Source organism: Chaetodon trifascialis, chromosome 14 (assembly GCF_039877785.1).
Source record: "Chaetodon trifascialis isolate fChaTrf1 chromosome 14, fChaTrf1.hap1, whole genome shotgun sequence".
NCBI lineage: Eukaryota > Metazoa > Chordata > Actinopteri > Chaetodontiformes > Chaetodontidae > Chaetodon > Chaetodon trifascialis.
Window position 1 is genome coordinate 10219807 of NC_092069.1, and position 20287 is coordinate 10240093.

General features: G+C 44.3%; 1 protein-coding gene across 3 annotated transcripts in view; it reads right to left on the reverse strand.

The window, feature by feature from the left end:
* dlgap2a (discs, large (Drosophila) homolog-associated protein 2a) overlaps nt 1–20287 on the reverse strand; it is a 107803-nt gene that overhangs the window by 78093 nt on the left and 9423 nt on the right. Inside the window, exon 2 of one of the 3 annotated variants that reach the window (XM_070979350.1) lies at nt 176–208. The exons of the other annotated variants lie outside the window; for them this stretch is intronic. The gene's annotated coding sequence lies outside the window, so the exon portion shown is untranslated. The remainder of the gene's footprint in view (nt 1–175; nt 209–20287) is intronic. 3 annotated transcript variants of the gene reach the window in all.

Genomic DNA, 20287 nt, shown 5'->3' on the forward strand with positions numbered 1-20287 from the left:
TACGTGGAACCTAAATCCTGGCTCGCGCTGTTGCTTTGCTGGGATGAAGACTGAAGAACTGTGTGTTTGCAGCACAGCGTTGCCCCCGCTCCACCTCCCACCCTCCCAACAGCAAAACAACAAGCCGGGAGATGACGATGACGAGAGCTATTGGGGAATGGCGAGGCCCACTCACCTTCTGGTTCACCACACAGTGTGCACTGTGATTCTAAACGAGGACCAAAGAGAGACAACAGGAGATTAATAGAGGTACACATATGTGAATGTTTGTGCATGTGTGTATGGGAACAAATATCAGCGTCACCGCCCTTTACTGTATATAGAAATATTAACAACTGCTGTTCAAGATTCAGCGGCGCTCTCTTTCTCTGTCAAAAACAAATAAAAACAATAAAACAACACAGCCTCGTCGCTCCTAATGTCCTTGCAGAGCGGGACCCATGTGCAACATAATAGAAACCCAGCCACCATGCATAATATGACCATCAGCCACATGCGGCTGCATAAAAGACAAAATGATGCAGAGGCAGGCGTCAAAGGGGAAAAAAACCAAGACAAAATGAGAATTCACGTTGCTTCAATTCATCACTGCCATGTGCAACAGATGCTGGATGCCAAAAATAAGATCAGGCCAACCTGGGCGAGACTCAAAATTTAAAGCAAAGCGAAAAATTCATTGATTTATGATTGCATGCTGTCCAGTATTCTTACTCTTCACATTAGGAGTGACGCTCTTAATCAATACCACACTTCACATGCATCATGCGTTCCCATGTAAACATGAATGATAAGTTTGTATTATTCCCGTGCAAACATAACAGCATACTGTACGATAAGCCTGAAAATCTAAATCAATATACGGGAATTACTGTTTTCTCAGGAGCCGAGGCAGCAATGCTCCAAGATTATTTTAAGCAAACAAGATTATTAAATGGGTTTGCTCTTCAGAGACGCTGGACATAATGAACGGAATGATGATGAAAATGAGCGTCATGTCCTCAGGCCTCAGTCTCCACAGTCGACCCCAAAACAGCTGCGGTGTGTCAGTGTTTGTCTCTTCCCCGACGTAGCAGTGGCCAAAGGAGGCCATGTTGTTTTTTAATGCCGAGACTCTCCTTCATCTAATCACAGCTAATTAGGGGCCTAATTAGATCATCGGGAACCTTGGACTCATGACTTGTCTTATTTTGGTGGAAAACAGCGAGATAGCTCTTTTGATGGTCTAAACCTGTGCATTCACTGGCATACAAACACGATAAAACATGCCCATAAATGCTCTTAAAAGGCTGCTTTTTCTCACTCTCTTCCCCAGATGACCTTGCTCATGGGCAGAGTGCAGCAAGGACAGCTTGGCAGACCAGCTGATGAATGAAAGAGCTCTTTTAAAGGCTTGTTGTTGCCGTCAGTCTGTGCAGGTTGTAAAGTGTTACAGCCTCGCCGTCCCCTCATCACAAAGCTGCCAGCCGGCTCTTGCCTCGGCACCGAGGCTGCATTTGGCTCCAAACGCCTTCCTGCTAAACTTTCAATACTCCTCCAGAACGCCTCCTCTGTCTCTTCAATGCTTTTCTTCATTTGTACATTGGTATGGATCAGAAAGCCAAGTCCTATGGTTCAGCGTCTCCAGCTATCAGGCTCACAGACGAACTCTAAAGACAATTCCAGTGAGAAAATACCGCCGTTATTGTCACTTTGCAGAAGTAATTGCATTGTGCTGTAACTCTATTTGGATGTCTGTTCACAAATGCTTTTTTAGGGTTGGCGGTGCTTGGTGTCTGAGGGGGTTGAACCACACACAAATGGTATGCTGGGTAGTGTAATGGTGGACAGCTGAAGCCTGGAGAGAATTTACTGGTTTAATTAGTCTATTTTACTTCCCGCTCCCTGCAGTATAATTCCACCGAGTCAAAGCAATTGGCTCTATTAGCTTGTCCTGGCTGCTTAAATTTAAAGCACTCTTCCACTTCCCTGTGTGGAGAACATATTGATCTTGGTCAGGCTGTTTTTACATGTGGGAATGGTTCTTGGGTAATTCTCATTTGCTTTCCAGCTGGATGTATGAAGCTACTGCCAGCCTTTCAGCATCAGCTAAACTTATTACGCTTCTACTTTTGAGGATAAGGGAGAAGAATTTGATGCTAATTTGAGTCACTATGGACTACGGAGTCAAAGAGTTACACATTTGGTGCCTTTTAATCTGTATCCTTAATCTAATGAGGCTAAGGGTCTGCAGCCAAACTAGCAGCTCTGAGAGGCTGTAGTTCGGCGTAACAGTGCTTTGAACTGAATGCTAACAGCAGCATATTGGGCTAATTAGCAATAATGATGGGAATGGTATTCATTTTGCTGGTATGTGGTCATAAAGCAATGCATTTACATTAAAAATGTGACCCTGTGATGATCTAAGTTATTAAAATTCATCCCGAGGGCAACATAAATGTCTGTATCACATTTCATGCAGATCCATTTAATAGGCTAGTTGTTAGGATATTTCAGTCTGGACCAAACGATGGAACAACAACTGACAGACGGGATTTGTTTCTCCAAAAAAGTTGTGACGCTGTGTTAAACATAAAAACATAAACATAAAACAGAATGTGATCATTTGCTAATCCTTTTTGACATATACTCAACTGAAAACAGCACAGTGACAATATATTAAATGTTTGACCTCGTCAACTTCATTGATTTTTGTCAATATATGTTTATTTGTTTTTTCTGAATTTGATGCAGCAACACGTTTCAAACAAGTTGGGACAGGAGCAACTAACACACACACACACACACACACACACACACACACACACACACACACACACACACACACACACACACACACACACACAGGAGGAGCCCTGCTTGAACATGAGAGCAGCCCGGTTAGAGTTACCAGCTGTGTTCGATCTGCATGTGGAGGCTTTGAATATTTTCTTATTGAACCATTTTCTTCATCTACAACACGATGAGGCGCTTAAATCGTAAAACACAGAATTCGGATAAATTAAAACAGAACCTGGAAATAATTTAACCAGATTTCATTGGGCTCTCACGTGGGTGTGAGAGGGGCATCCTCGAAAGGCTCAGTCATTCACGAACAAGGACAGGGCGAGGTTCACCACTTTGTGAAACACATGATTCTATAAAGGATATTGCTACTTTAAGGCTCTAAAACACTTCATTTTGTTTGCAACCAACAACATTCTGTTTTTCTTTATACGGTGTTCGAAATCACGATTGTCAACACTAACTTAACACCAGGCTGAAAAGCAATGTTTTAGTGTCCTGTCTGGTAGAACATTTCAAGCATATTTCAGGCGCTACATTGCACCTGTAAACACACACAACAGTGAAGTCATGAAACCATGAAGCCACTTCACTGCAGCCAGGTGTGAAGTCTAGCTGTTGCTTTGATTGTTGCTTTTTCACCATTTTCTAATAACAAAGACAAGTGGTTGAATTTTTTTCTTTAAAAAAAGGTAGCTGCTCAAATATTGTGCTGGGAATGAAAAGTAACTGTACATCCTAAGAGCAGTGACAGCAAGGGATTCATCCTGTGACTGTGTTTTCAGGTAAAACCATGGCCACCGATGTTTTTCTAGTTATGCTGCTTAAGATACTGAAAAGGTTTCCAAGCGACTGCCTGGACTGCACAATCATCTCATTTAAGAGGAAAATAAACATGAGTTACAGAGAAAAACAAGCAGAGGACATTGAGAAGAGGAAATAAGGTCACAGAATTTATATTTACATCAAGCCAAGTACCAAATAGTTAATCAATACTGCCTTTAATCATCCGTCATGAGGACACGATATAAAGTCAAATGTCAGTCTGTTTCACTATGCTAGTCTCAGTTAGCATGCTTTACGACTGGACACCTCTTGTTGGTTGTGAGTAAACTAACACACAAATATTCACAGGGGTCTGTGGTGTCCCCTGGTATCCTCCCATCTCCAAACACAACATACACGGAGAGCAAATCCTTCGCCTTGATCTGATAATGTATTCATCCATAATTAAAGCCTTCATTTCCATACCAGCGCGGCATGCTCACACCTTCCCCGCTGGCTGATCTCTCCTCCTTACCCTCGCTCTCTCTATTGTGCCCCAGTTCGTATGATGTGTGAGAGATACAGGTGCTAATTAGCTAGTGCTAAGGCTGTTTTGGGCTTTTTCACAAGAATGCTGCTTCTCTAAGAAAGCACACAAGGTTATATAAAGAGAGGTGAGATGGAGCGTGAAAAGAGCGCAGTGTGACAACACAGGTGTGAGAGCAAACTTTATTCAGGGAGTTGGTGCATTTCTCAATGACTGGAAATTCACTGCAATGAAACTCTGTTTGCTCTGCGTCGAGCAGCACGCACACTGTAAGACATAAGTCAAATAAAGACTTGTTTATTGGGACTGGGTCAATAGGTGGTCAATAAAGGGAAGTACACAGTGATGTACAGCTCACACAGATGTGCGCCAACACAGATGAACTAACACGGTTGTGTGCGCGCGGGCATGACCACACACAGATAAACTGCCTCACGCAATTATGGTCGAGCAAATCGCAAGAACAACCCACTCCCACTCCCTCAGCTTCCAGCTTCATCTGTGTGGACGATCACCAATTTCAGTTTACCTTCCCCTTGACTGGCACAATCCATCTTCAGCGCGGCCCCCTGCGTATATGCAGTCTCCCCCCGGAGCTGATCTAGCACTTCTCGGAGGAGACGCGGTGCTGAGCGCAGGGCTGGAGGAGAACTCATCAGCCTGGCAGTATAAACCCAGTTTGCCTCTTCAGGGGCTAATTACATTATGCTTTGTACATGGAGAAGTTTGGTTGTAAATATGAATGTAACAGTTCTGGTGATAACTTATCTTTATCTTACTTTGATATCAATCACGAGGGTCTGAGACTCTTTTTTGTTTTCATGCCTGACACCATACATGGCTTCCCATGAAAAATGAAGCTACAGCCAGCAGCAGGCTAGCTTAGCTTAGCATGAACACCACCACCACTCAGAATGGAGCAAGACTGGCTGCTTTCCTGTCTTTATGCTAAGCTAAGCTAACTGTCCCCTGGCTTCATATTTACTGGACAGACATGAGAGTGACATCAATCTTCTCACCAAACTCTCAGCAAGAAAAACATATTGGAGTATTTCCAAAAACGTCAAACTATCCCTTGATTTAACATTTACACTAAGCAGGACATTTACTATCCCAGGGACATCATAAGACATTTCATAGTGTAGGTCATGTCGTGCATATATCCACCACATCATGGTGTAAAGCCTCAGACTAACTGTTCGTTTGAGATTTCATGACACAGAAGCAGTAGAAATATTTATTAAAATCATATTATAATCAGACAAAACTACAGTATTACTTTAAAAGACCAGACAAGGTGTCGGCAACTATTATAGAGCAACAGCAAGGAGCTTGTTGTCAGAAATACTCATTATATTCCCTCCTTAGCGCAGCAGGAGGCTGACATCAAACAGCAAGTGTTTGAAATCAAGCCAGCCATCAGTGTTTGCGGATGAAGACGTTGTGAAACAGCTTCACTGGTGTGTGAGCTCCGAAACAAGGTGCATCAGAACAAAGGGTTAAAAAAAAAGGGCTTTTAGTGTGCTCCTGTGCGTGGAAGCAGCAGTGGGCGGCTCCGTGTGACGCGAGTGCGGGGATCTAAGCACGACCTTCAGTTACAGACAGACACTGTCATTCTGCGGCGAGTAAAAAGCCATCACATGTCAAGATTCATCCCCTGTCTATTTAGGAAATCTGCATTGTGTGTGTGTGTGTGTGTGTGTGTGTGTGTGTGTGTGTAAATGCGTGACTGTGAAGCCACCGATGCTTGAGGCAAGCACATCTTACTGCAGTGAGACATTCACAGCACTGCTCTCTGGATTATTGCAGCAACTGGCGATTACTGAGGTTTGCAAGTGACTAAGGTTAATTTCTGTGCAATGAATACAAAAATCTGTGTGTGTGTGTCTTTATGAGTTACTATTATCGTCCACCTGTGGCTGTCTAAGCCACTGTAGGGGTCTCCAGATGGTTAGGTCATGGAGACCGGGGACCAGGGTCTGCTGCAGCGCTCATGCAAACCTCACCTGGGAAAAGGAGGCCAATCTCACCCCTCCCTCACGTCCATGTTAGTGCTTTCCTCCTGTGATCACGGCACAGCGAGCAGAACACACACAGGTGATGGGTGGCTGGGACGGAAACAGTGACATCAATTACTCTTAATGGCGTGTTCAGGGGGGGTCTTCACGGTGTGTGAGCTCCAAGCGCTGCGCCTGGTTGTTCTGAATCTGCCACTGAATATAATTGTACAGCCCAGAGTAATAATTTATCTTAACCGAGAGTCAAAGATTCAAATGAGCTCCGTAATCATGTTTTATTGGCATTCGTTGGGCGTCTACTCGGAAATGAAATGATCTGACACATTGAAATAACTGATGTGCCCTGCTGACTTTTACACATACTATCTCTCAGGAGCGACTTGCTTTAAACAATGGAGGTCCTGATTCAGCGCAAGCCTAAAACAGTGATATGACATGAAAGTTTAACCATGTGGGTCTGCTTAAACTGGCTTAAAGACTCATCACTCTGTTGCTCCGGTGTAACTGAAAAACAGTGGCGCTTCTTTGTCTCACAAACAATCTCTGGCTGTGCACGGAGAGCCAAAAGTTACACTCTGGCCTTTGGGTAGTTTAAGCAGTAATTATCTACAGCTCATATAATCTACCTCCAACGGCATTTGTCATTTCAACAGTTGGAAGTTACTGTCAGCACTGGCTAAAAACAAGAGGCGTGCTGTCTGAATGTTTTGTGCGTTTGTGTTTGCGATGGATGAGAGATAACAGATCTGATTAGTTCATGCTTTAGTAAATATGGGTATTTCATGAACTTAGAACCAGATTTAAAACAGAGATATCTACAGTATCTAATGAAACCCGCATCGCTTGGAGGGAGCGCAGGGCTCCAAATATGCTAATGCTGGGCAGTCTGCCAAGGAAAAATGTAAAACTAAAATAAATCGAATCGAATGATGTTTACCACAAGCAGCCTTTAAAGAGTTACTGGGCATGAAACTGAGAAGCGGCGTCTCATTGCCCTCTCTGATTGGAAGCTTCAGTTAAACTCTCTAACCTCATGCAACAGTGACGCTACAGCGCCATCACGCACCATATACGTCTACATCACTGCAGCACGGCGACACGTAAAACCGCTGGAGGTCAGCAAAAACAAGACTTTCATGGGGTTCAGGTTACTCTTTAAAGTTTACAGCTGGCTTTCATGAGTAAGAGAGGGCATGCTTGAAAGTACCTTATTTAGCTCTTCTTTCTATGTCTGAGTGGGCGGGAATCACTTCAAACTGCAACAGTAATGGAGTGACTTAAATCATTCATACGTGCTTTCTACTATGTGTGCTATCTATAGGTAAGTAAAAGGCTGTATATGGATGTGAAATTGCATTTACAAGGCATACATGTATGGACACATGCGTCTGTGTGTGCCTGTCTGTGGCTGCTGTGTAGTAGTGTGTAGGTGGACACGCTGTTCACACTGCGGGTGCACATGTGGAGCAACGTTTCGTTTAGCGGTTTGTTTCTCATGTTAGTCCCTGAGCCCCACACATAACAGGCTGACTGTGACGATAAGAGGCACAAACCAGACAGAGGGAGGATGGGAGGGGTGGATTTGGGTGGAAGAGAAGGTCGGAAAAAAAAAGAGGAGAAGGTAAAACATCCTAGCGTTTTTCCATCAACCCCAAGGGCCCTTGGTCAGATTTATAGACGGTTCCTCTTACCTCCTGGGAGGCGAAAGGAAGAGGGAGATAAATATTTTACTGAGGACGACAGGATTGGACGCATAAGTCTGAGACTGTATTGAAGTGATTTGCTGCTTCTAGATTGTGCTGAAGTGTGGACGGGAGAAGAAGAGGAGAGAGAGATGTGTGTAAAAGGGAAGGACAAGTGAGGTTGGACAGAGAAAGAGAGAGCTGTGTGGACAGAAGGAGACAGAGGGACTTGTGCAGAGGATATTGATGGCCTCCTTCACGCCCCAGCAGCCCTCTGTCTTACTGGAGCATCTATCAGGAGCGCTCGGCCCTGTAGATGACCATATTGACACCTCCTGAGGGAGGAGGGTTGTAGACATCAATGACACGTCCCTCACTTCTCCTTCTCCCGCATCCGCACGTCCCCTCCGCTCACTCCATCCTCCCATCATCGTTTCCACCTAACTCTTCTTAACTCTTGGCCAGATCAGAACTGACAATGCCGGGCTGCCTCCATGTGTTTAGTTTGCAAAGAATGTCGGACAAAGAACAACATGAGCACAGTCGGTTATTTATAACTGTCCACAGAGCATTCAAGGTCAGCCGATGTCAGATTGTGACGGAGATGTGACAGGAGCTGGAGCGGGCTCGAGGTTAGAAAGTTGATACTTGGGGGTTGAAACAGGTTTAAAGCCTTCCACTTGAAGCCAGAGCTCCTAAATGTGTAAATCATACTGTGCATTATGTTCTATGACAGTCACATGGCCTTCTTCTTTGGTCTACAGTGAATTCCCGTTTAATCAACCCATTAAAACTGCAGTATGTGGGGCATTTTAACATGAATCTGTCAGGCATTTATCCACCCATCTCATCTTTCACTGCATAACGTTGCCAACAACCTTTACAATAATTATGTTGCTTTATGACACAAAATATGGAGAGGCAGACAGAGATAAAGTGTTTTACAGGAACAGATGGTCGAAGAAAAAACATGTTTATTGTCTTCCTTAAAGCTGAAAAAGAAAGATTTCAAAACAGATGTAAAGCTGCTCTATGGAATTAGCTGTTGACTGAAACAAGGCTAAACTGATGCTGAACCTACACAGCATCCCAGTTTGTTTATGTGTTTCAGTGACTCATCGTTTCAAAATCCCTCCATTCATGAAAGGCTCGCTTTCCTACAAATCCCACTTCCACAAACAAAAATAATTACGGCTTTTCCTTTAACTACAAATGTAATGTAGTTTACAAGGAAAATACAGGGTTGATATCTCATAATTGGTATTGCTATGAATCAATAAATGTAGTAATTGTCGAAGTCGATTACAGCTCATTGCCTCCAACGTGGATATGGCATTGTGCTCAATAACAGTGGGCGAAGAAGCAGAAAAGAGATTTGTCAAGCATGAAAGTAATCAGCAAGGTCAGTGACAGCGGCACTGGGGCTACTGTCTATTATTCTTATTCATTCAGACATTTTAGCTTTGCAGATACAAAACAAACAAGACATACAGAAAGGACAAAGAGGGAGAAGAGGGGAAAACACAGGGACAGCAAAGTGCAATATGTGGTTTGAGTGTGTGTGTGCGTGTGTGCGTGTGTGTGTGTGTGTGTGTGTGTGTGTGTGTGTGTGTGTGTGTGTGTGTGTGTGTGTGTGTGTGTCTGTCTGTGTGTGTGTGTGTGTATCTGTAGGGGAAAATATGACTCTTTTTGTTTCTAATGGAGATTTCCTTGTTTCAGGAAATTCTCAATTACTGAACAAGGCAAAGCAATGCAAATCACTCCATTTGCATCCCGAAAGCGAGACCTGATTGAAGTGAGTAATTTGGTTTGAGTTGGAAACTCGTCTCACGGCGCAGGCAGAATTTGTCAACCGTTTACGGAAAAAATCTGATTTTTAGGCCCAACACTAGACAACATTGACTCATTAAGATGAATGTTTCCTGCAGAACATGCTGGGGCTGGGGGACGGTGACAAAATCAAATATCACAGTTAGGACTGTGTGTCATAGTCTTACCGATCAAAATGTGTCCACGGCAACAATGTCAACGTCTCCAAAACGGTAGCAAGCTCACAGTGAAAATGCTAAAATACATACATTTGCTAAGATGAGCTAGCATTAGCCACCATAAGCATTCCAGACAAACACATTCATGGTCACATCACAAAGCAGAAACAGAGCTACCTCTGCACCGTCTTCATGCCTTCGACTCTCAGAGGTCTCTCCACTGTTGGAAAGCCTCACTGATGTTAACATTAAAAACCTCTTTTCCCAGTTTTTGCTCTTCTGACCGTCTCTTTTTTGGCTATTACACATCTATCTCTCCTTTGCCACTATGCGATTACACCTTAACATGAGCCAGATTTACCATGACTCTCGCTCCACCCATCTCCCCTCCCTCCATCCTGAGCATGAGCATGAACGCCACCTGTTGCTGATTGGTTGGAATAGCGTTATGTGGCGCGGTCCAAGGGCCGTGTACCAACACCAGATTATTTTTTGCTGAACTTGACAAAGGAGTGTATTGGATTAGAACGGCTGACCCCACCTCTGAAGCCAAACCAATATGATTCCACAGCACCTGCCCCCAACACAAGACACACACACATGCACACACATAAAATGTCATGTGCTAGGACCTCAGAAAGGGCCTGAAAGGTGTGTGAGCATGTATATATGAATGTGTGTCTGATTCAGAAGCAATGGCAGTGTCACCACACTCATCAATCCACCCGCACTCCCTGAGGATGATGTCATTGGCACCAAGCCTGGCTGGTGGCCCACTGGACTGAGGGGACCAACTCTCATTATCTCCTGTCCAGATTTATAGGGCTGCCACGCTCATATTTTACACTGAGGGACATGGAGGGGACAGAGGGAGGAAGGAGGGGAGGCAGGGAGGGGAGAGAGATGGAGAGACGGAGAGAGTGGGAGCGACAGAGTACTCACTGATAAATCACCCTGCCTGACTATTCACTCTTTAAAGAAAACTCTTCTGGCTATCAGCACTCTCAGCAGCATCAGATATCAAAGTGTGTGTGCGGGTCCGTGCGTGCGTGTTTGTGTGTGTGTGTGTGTGGCATTCCTCTTTAGACGCCATATGCTGCCACTGCAGACAGAAACACAACTCACTTCGGAAAACTTCCCACAGTGGAGACATTGGATGTAAAGACATGCCATTCCACTCGTGTTTCTCTTTCAGCTTACAGAGGTTGACACCTGTGCAGATGAGTCATCTCGGGAACTCATGCAATACTGAAAATCACGCGTTCACTCGTTCACAAACACCTCGTCCAATTCATTCACATCAAAAGAAACTTCAAACAGCCAAACTCTGCATGTGCTGGATGCAGATCTAACCTGATAACTTGGCATGGCTTGGAAGCACTCTCCTCGCACGCCTCCTCTGAAATCCCTCTGTCTCTCTCTCCATGTCACCATAATGTCACAACATTGTTCCATGTGATTGGGTGACTGTGTAACGATGAAAGATTGGCACCCGGCGTCGCCACGCGGCAGATTTTCGGCAGCTACACACCTGCTGTCTTTGGCGCAGACTGCTACACCTGGGAATGGTACACGGTGCAGATGCAGCAGTGTTTGTGTTTATGTGCGTGTGTACTTTATGAATACTGTCCAGGGTATTGCATTATACTCCATCTCTTGGAATGGGCCTAATGGACTGTGAGGAGAAAGCAGACGAAGCAGGCCCAGAGGCAGCGTACGATGTGTCTAACACCTGGTCAGACATGTCACTGGTCGGCCATATTGGGTCTGTGCCGGGCCCTTCTGTCTCTTTGTTAACTGGTGAATGAATCCGGGGGAAGAGTCGGGGTGGCTTTGCTTGCAGTGCAAGTGTATCAAAAAAGCCTGGATGATGCTTGCTTTGCTTTACAAAACTAATAGTGTCATCCCAGAGGTACCTGGTCCAATAGGATTTTAATATGTTTTACTTAAGATACAAAGACCTGTAGCTCTGTTTGACAGTGTTGTCTTTCTGTATTTTAGAATCCTAGGATTTTTGGAACTCACTATTAACGTCCAATGGCAGCATGACTTGGTAATAATGGAAATATTGTGGCCGATGATTAGTGAGCTGGAAAGGGAAGGTGTTGCATTCTGGGCAGTAGATGGGCTAAATGCAAGAGAATGGAGTTTAATGAGTCTTTCCTCCCTAATCTTTAACCATACCATTACCATAATCAATTTGTAATAACCCCAATCTTTCCCTAACTGTTTCCATACATTATCCTTACCGTAGTTGCCACATGCAGATGTTGTTTAAATACACCATTACCGAACCAAACAGAATTATCGGATTTCTCTGGCAATGGGGCTCTATTTTCAACTTGCTATTTCCCTTTGGTCCTATTTGTTGATCTATCTGCTGAGATCATTTTTGACATGTAGAGTTAAGTAAAGCTTCAACATCTGGCAACTTTATACACCGCAGAATTTGAAAAAGTACTGATATAATGACGAATAATGGCCAGGAGCCAGACGCAACTGAACCAGCACACTGTGGTCAAAGCAGAATTTGGGTGAGGCCGATGTGAAAAATATAGGAAAGATAAGAGGAAATAAGGAAAACAGGCTGGAATCAGGACGCCTCACACCCACACATATAAGTCACGCTTGATGGTCCAGATAGAGGCGTTTGTTTAACCGTATTGAATGGGTAAGGGCGTATCTCCACACACTCACGGCTAGTGAATGAATGTAAACACTATCACACTGTTCACTGGGCTTTCCCTACAGCATGATGTCAGCTCCACTGACCTGCTATCGTCACACTGCCTGTAATCACATCTCTTCCTCTGTCCCTCGCTGTCAGAGGACCTTGAATCTGTGCCACAGCAGCTTGATGGAAAGACAATATAACTACCGCTCTCCACAAGATATTCCCATTAGATACCGCAGGTGTGGTTTACCGGGTAAATGCTTAGAGTGCAAAAGCCAAAGGTCTACAAGACAGCTGACATGTGTTTGGCCCTGTTCATCTGTATCCAAAACCAGAGGGAGGTGGGGAATACCGGGCGCAGCAGTACAGCATGCAGCAGTTTGTTTTAAATACATATCACATTAGGATGACTTCAAAAGCTCCTTCATGCTAAAGGCCATCCAATGTGACACTTCAGAATTCTTCTTCAGAGATGCCCCTTGTCCCTCAGTAGCCTAGCAACCACAATACAGCTCTTTTTTTTTTTTTTTTTTTGCTCCGCAGTGTCGTACGTTACAGGAAAGGCAACACTACCACAGTCATGGAATGAGGAATGACATGTGAGAAAAGAGAGGCAACAATACAATAAAACACAGGAGGTACATGTCACTGAAAGTCACGGAGAAGATGTGGGACTGAAAGAGAGGAAGACTGAAGGGATTCGAGGGAAAAGAAAAGAGAGAGTGTGTGTGCCACTGAAAGTGATGCAAAAGAAGCAAGGCACTGGAGGAGAGAAAGAAAAGGACTGAAGGGACTCACAACTGATAAAAACAGAAGGCAATCCCCGAGCCTTTTTACCACACACATGCACAAAAAGCCAATGCAGTTATCTGAATACAGACACACACACCGTAGCTCTCCCGTATTTGCAGACATCCCGTTGCCATGACAATGGGTAAGGAGGAGGAGGAGGAAGAGGCAAACGAGGTGTTTGCGGAGTCTCCTTCCTGTGTGCAAAGTGTTTTCCCTCGCGCTCTCTTACTTGGAGCAGATGCATAAGCACAAAGCTAATCCGCCATCTCCACCAGGACTGATTTAATGTGGCCCACTTCCATTCCAGACATGCTAACGCTCTTTCCTCGCTATTCAACCATTGGCCCTCTCTAGGATCTGTTGATTATGCTTGAAGTCAGGGGTTGAAACATGGGGATGGGTTTATCTCTGACATAAAGATGAATATTGCATGACGCGAGGTCACCCTCAATAGATATTCTTATGAGTCACGCGCTCGTAGCAGAACTGTATTTGCAAATGCGATAAATATTGCATTGATAGCCTCTTTTATGTCCTCTTTACGACTTCATAGCCCTGGCCATCTATCAGAGCGCGTTCTTTCATTCATACTCTGATGGTGCGGGGACTGCCGGATTAAATCATTCACTTATTCATGCAGCCATTTATTTGGTTTAATCTCCTCAATTTGAACAAAGTGCGGGCTCATCCGAGGGAGTGGTAGGTGAGTGATAAATGTGGGAATGCCACTCTGACATGGGAGTCTGCTCCATAAAAATTCTGTTACTGTTCCCTCAGATGTTCTTTAAGCATCGATCAGCACGCCCCGTGGATAGATGGGTAATGGTGTGCAACCAGGCATGGATTCCCACATGACACACACATAGCACATACAAACATGTTTCCACCCACTATAGGTGAGCTTGTAACAATTCATTTTGAACACTTTTAGGTACAGATGGCTGACATGCCCTCTGTACGAACTCATTCATCACATCAATTTTAAATTGTGTCCATTGTTTCAGCTCTGCTCCTTAATAGACTGAGAGAAATCTGAAATGACTTCTGGAGTATATTAGCCCTGACCTTGTATTCAGCGTGCCGGGGTTAGCAAGCTTTAACTAGCAGGCCGACAGCACGGGAGTCCATCAGAGCTGTCTTTAAGTAGCCATGACTAAGTGGTAGCTGGCTCCGGATGGGGCCAGCTCAGGTTTTAGGAGGCTCTTTACTCTCTGCAGAGAACTGCTGACAACCTGTGGTGAGTAAATCCCTCAAATAAAACACGGGCATTTCTAATCAGCCTTTGCCAAATGATTGTATTTTAAATATAATGTGATGCTCTGGTGGTCAGTTGCCATGCTGCACTTGTATTTACATTCACATAATACAACTGGCCAGCTCCTGCTTTTATAGGTGGATAGTCTGGCAGCTGCGACCACCTGAGGGTGTGTTCACACTATTCACTTTATTTTAAAATGCCACTGCCATGTTTTCACTCTCAAGCCAACAGGGAGTGGCCGCAGGCTGACTGGAGAGAAGCTGATTTTTAAAAGGAATCGTGCCTCATTTTTAAAGCACAGGGGGGCACTTTCTTTGTGGACAGTGGCCTAACGGCTTTGACCAGCAGGTGACTGACCAACCTGTCGCTTCAGCCATCAGTCAGCTGGTCACACAATTTATGTTTGCCATGGCTGGCTAATATGACAGACAATTAAAAAAAAAACGTATGGTTTGAATGATCATTAATAATAATCATTATCTGAAACCCCATTTAAGCCAATGCGACATGTAATATGCATTCATATCGTGTGTGTGTGTGTGTGTGTGTGTGTGTGTGTGTGTGTGTGTGTGTGTGTGTGTGTGTGTGTATACCCAGCATATTGTTTATTAATGTGAGACTAACAATAAACATGAATACTAATGGAGCATCAGAGAACCTTAAGGAAGCTAAATGTATTTCATATTTATCAATTCAAACTGTGTAGTGTGTCTTCAAATAAAGGTATAATAGCATGAACAAAGCCTAATTTCTCACTGGAGATAAAATAACAGTCCAAACTGACCTCTTGCGAGTATCAGCGTCTTCTAAACATGAAAAGATATTGATGTGACACCGCGGTAAGGAGCCAGACAGAAGCATGTCTGTCTTTTATAGTGCCACTTCGTCTTTAAAATCAGTCCTAAAAAAGAGAAAGTGAGGCCAGGTTTTGAGTTCTGGTGAGTGGAGCGGGTCACGGTGACGGGATTAAAGATGAGCACATGAACAGATGAAAGTGTCAGAAACATTTTCCTCTTTGTGCTTGAAACAAGAGCGAATCAGACAGAACAACAGAGCGCCGGCAGACTCGCACACTTAGCTTTCACTCGCGTGATTTACGACACTCAATAACAGGTGGAGAATCTGCCTCAAAAAATGGATTTGCATCAGCTTTTGGGTTCACGTTTCGCAGGCCCAACATCAATTTTGCGGGCAGAAAGAGATAAAAAATGTTGAGTCTCATCTCCATTAGTCACCCGTCCCTTTGGAGACAGCAGGAAGAGATTGATGGCCTGGCGAGAATAAACAGCTGGAACTTATGGGAGCGGTCTGTCTGTGTCAGGACCAGCCTTGAACTCCAAAGGATGAAAGTTGAGTCACGACTTGGCTGGTTAAGGCAAAAAATATACACGAGTCTATCGTCTAATTTCAGACAACTAGCTAGCGCATTGGCAAATACCTAGCTTTATTTGCAATGGGGTTTGCTTGTCATGTAATTAAGCATGACAGTAACAGCTGTGTTTTAATATGCAGTACTGATTGTACTGTGTGAATTTGCATAGGGTTAAACCAAAGAGTTGGTCTGAGTCATAAAACACTAACATGTGAATATGGCTCTGTGGCTGCGGCACCGAGGCATGGAGTGTAAATCACGGTGAGGGAGCTGCACAGAAAAACTCCATCCAATCAAAGAACACTCAGGGGACAAGCACACTTTGCTTAGGCGTCATTTGCATTTTTCCCACAGTAACGGTGATTTACGCTCCTTAGATAAAAGCCATCATCCACAGACAGTCTCTGGCCCTGAGTGATTTCATTAATGGCAAGCACATCAACTCCCACATGTGGAACATGCCCGGGAGTTTGCTTGTCAATCAGCATCTGCCGCCCCTGCGACAAAATATGATTCCAATCAATGCTGTAATGGCTTAGAGGCCCTGGACCTAATCAGCCTGGCAGGAGCCACAACAGCAACGGCAGGAATGAAGGAACATTGTGTGTGTGTGTGGTCATGGGGAATTATTGAGGTTTTACGGGTTTAAACAAATCCAGTAATCTGATCAAGGATGTTTCCATTGTATGAATTGAATAGTGTTTACCAAAATGTTGGACGAGGCGGCTGTAACATGAATAATAAAAAGTGCATGCATTGGAACCCATGGCGCAGGAGGAGGCGGGGATGATGTTTGTGTGTGTGTTTGCACTTTGGTCTGCTGTTAAATGTTTCCCACAGACACTGCAGGACAGCAGCAAGCATAGAGAATGTAATATATGATGGGCAAGATCACCCTGTGGTAATAGCCAGCTACTTAGGCCAAAGGAACAGATCAACAATATAAAAGGCCATCTTGGTAAGAGGATCACAAGAGGAGTGCAACCTATTCACACTGGCGCAGCGTAATGGATTTCAATCTTGCCTCCCTTCTATTCATTAAAAAAGTAGGAGCGATGCCCAGTGAGACACCTACCCATACAGGTCCATGAACTCTAAAAGTCTTCATGGTGACTCTCTCGTGTGTAGCAGTTATCATTCGAAATCATTCGGTATAGATCCCAAACAATGAGTATTACAGACGAGATGTTCTAGTTGCCAGCCTGAATGATATCATAAACTCAAGCTTTCTAAAAGCCCGTTGGACACATTGAAAGCTCACTTCATATGCCTGCTAATGAAAAAAAGCCCAATGCCCATCTGTACAGTGCATCTGTTCCCTGAAATCGCTCCGAGACGGAGAGCTGACGCAGCGATCCCCATCGTCATTCACAGAGCTGGTTTACTCTTCAAATTGGCAGGCAAATCGAGCCAGCTCATCTCACAACTCTTAGATGACAACATTGTCTGCTAGAACAGCTACCTGGTGGCCCGAAACAGCCACGCTGGTGCTCAGGAGGAGCCGGAGATCTGGGGGCAGAGGCGGGTCAGTGCTGATAGCCATCGCTGGATACCTGCCAGCTTTAACACCTGAACTTCTTCTAATGATCGAGCTCACTTTCATAAAGCCTAGTCCCAGTTTGGGCCTCTCATGTATTTCTACTCCACTGGAGTCTCAACTTGGGAGACAGAGTAAAAAAATCTTTTATCGCGCAACGGACAAAATATTTTTTCATCCAGCTAATTAGAGAGGCGTCTTTGAGGATTCTGGAAACATCTTCAGAACAGTAAGTGTTATTAAACGACCCTCTGGGTTTTCCAAAGATCGCTGGGTATTTATTTTTCAGAAAAATGGATGCTTTGCTCTGTGACTTGAATTTAATGGAAATATATAAGAAACGCAAATCAGGGCTGGCACCTCAATGCCACAGCTATAATCAGCAGAAGCAGCCATTTCTATATGTGACTGCAGGGAGACTACAAACAGTGCATAATAGCAGGTTAAGTCCTGGTTGGGTTTTACTGGAACAATGATTAATGATCTGAGTATGCTAATCTATAGTCCTGTCTGTAGGTGTTAATGCCAGACATGTGCTTCTCAGTGGGCACCGCAGCGGCACCACCTGGCCTAATGACCCTGCCTCTTACTAGTCAGCAGGTCTCTGGCTCGACCCAGTGCAGATCAGCTGTGAGGAGGGGGGGGTGGTTGTGTGTTGCCCCAGCACACATGTTGCCCCAACACACACGAACCTGGAGTAGAAGGTGTTAGATCGTCGCAAAGGCGTCGCATTTCTACTGAGCCCACACGCAGAGGGTGTAAATGTGAAAACTGAGCTTGCGTTTAAAGGCTCAATAAACACACACTTGTTGAGGCGGCCATGTTTTTTCATGCACAGTTCTTACAAGCAGCATAATTGTGTTAATTTAATGTGCTTAATGTCCGTGGCATTGTAGTTATTCCCCACTTGAATTGTTGGGCAAATTATGTCTGGAACCACACTCATGCCACAGTCATTTCATCAAAATTTGGGAGTGTGTCGTGCACATGTCACATTGATGATTTATCTGTGACTATTAATAGGAGCTGTGGGGAAGTGTGTGTTATTGCATTCTTGTGATGACTGCCTGTGTAATATGGTGAGCAATGTAAGTAGATGGCAGGAAAGTGAGTCATATTCTATGCTACTGTAGCTCACGGCAGGGCATTTGGTCACTTCATAGACAAAATGATCAACCGCACTCATTCTCTTGTCTTGGAGGTCTAAACAGTTTGGAGGGGGGCAGTCTGGAAAGTCTGGATGGGCGACATTAATATCAGTATTTCTGATATATAATTACAGTGGCAGTTTCAAGAATACCCTGATACTGACTGAAGCCTGAAGAAACCAGATGGTAGATTAAACTTTAGAATATAGATTATTAACAAACAATAGAATAATATCATATAAAGATTTCACTGTGGCTTGGTTAGAAATATATTTTCTGAAGAATATGGTGAATACCGTATAAATGTGGATGTTTAACTTCGCAAACATGCTTTATCTGAACAAAATAATACAAGTCAGCTAGCCCCTGTCACTTTTTAAAATAATGGGGTGGTTGCTGGGATGGTATCCTTCTCTTGGCAGACACCCACTAATGGCATATTTTGTAGACCGTCTCAGCACTTAGCCATTGCTTTTGAGATATCCAAACCACTTTCATATAATAAACATGTTACCTCAACTTTGGAGGATAACACAATTTCACTTTCATCACATCAGCATAAAGTATTGTTCTGTAAAACAAACCGGGGATGGATAAAAGCCTGCAACCCCACAGAAATATAGCTACACCTCGTGTTACAATTGTAACTGGTTTGTGTGACGGCAGTTTGCATCAAGCTGCTACAGCCTGTTGGTTACCACTTGAAGCCAAACCTTGAAAGGTGATTGCCATACTGCATGTACACTGATGCAAGATAGATGACTAACTAACTGACAAACTAAAATGTCAAATCTACCCGATGCCATCTAAAAATGTCTTAAATGCATTTCCTCGTCCACGCCTCTCAGCGGCCGGACAAGCACAGAAAATTCACCCTCCTTCTGCCTCAATCGGTTCAATGGTTGTACACGGCATCTCCTCTGATGTCTTCTTCTCTCTTTTTTCTGTGTTGCAGTAATTTCAGTAAAAGTGACTCGACTCAACACAATGGCACAGAAGCTCCAACGCCAACTGCCGTTTTGGTGATGCATTTGCAGATCAAGGCAGGCACCCCAGCTCAAACGCAGGCCACTTGCGTAGGTTATGGTGTAGACCTAATGAAGAAGTATAAATCAGCCTTAAGAGGGGGTAGCAAGCTGTCTGTGGGCAGAGTGGCTAAAGACGTCACGTTTCTGCAAGTTTGTGTTCTACTTGTTCAACAGGTGTCTGATGAGTTGATCATACTGTCTCCCTTTTGCTGCACTTGTGGATAATGAGCACTGTGGTTGTTGGCTCCAGTAAAATATGTCCTACATTCTGAATATACACTGCTGTCCTGAGAGAGCAGAGGCAGAGAGGCAAAGAGCTGCTACTGTGCCCCCAGGTTCCACTCATTATTTTCCCTGTTTTCCAGACGACATCCATGTTCACATCAACTTTCTATCACCGATAGCTCAAACAATGCTGTGCAGTAGGAAATGGGCAAGACAAAAACTGCAGAATGACTGTCTGTGTCTCATTCACTCAGGTCAGGGTACTTCTAAGTGCTGAAAAAGGCAACAGGACTTGCTTGAGATTCTAGATGTTTCGCCTCTAATCCAAGAAGCTTCCTCAGTTCTAACTGAGTGGCGGGGAGTCCCGGACATTTATCCTGCTGCAGGACACTTTCACACCCCGAGAGTCGTTCAGGTAACACCCAGCCATCATTGTTAGGGTCACACGAGTCATGGTGTTAAGCCACGACCT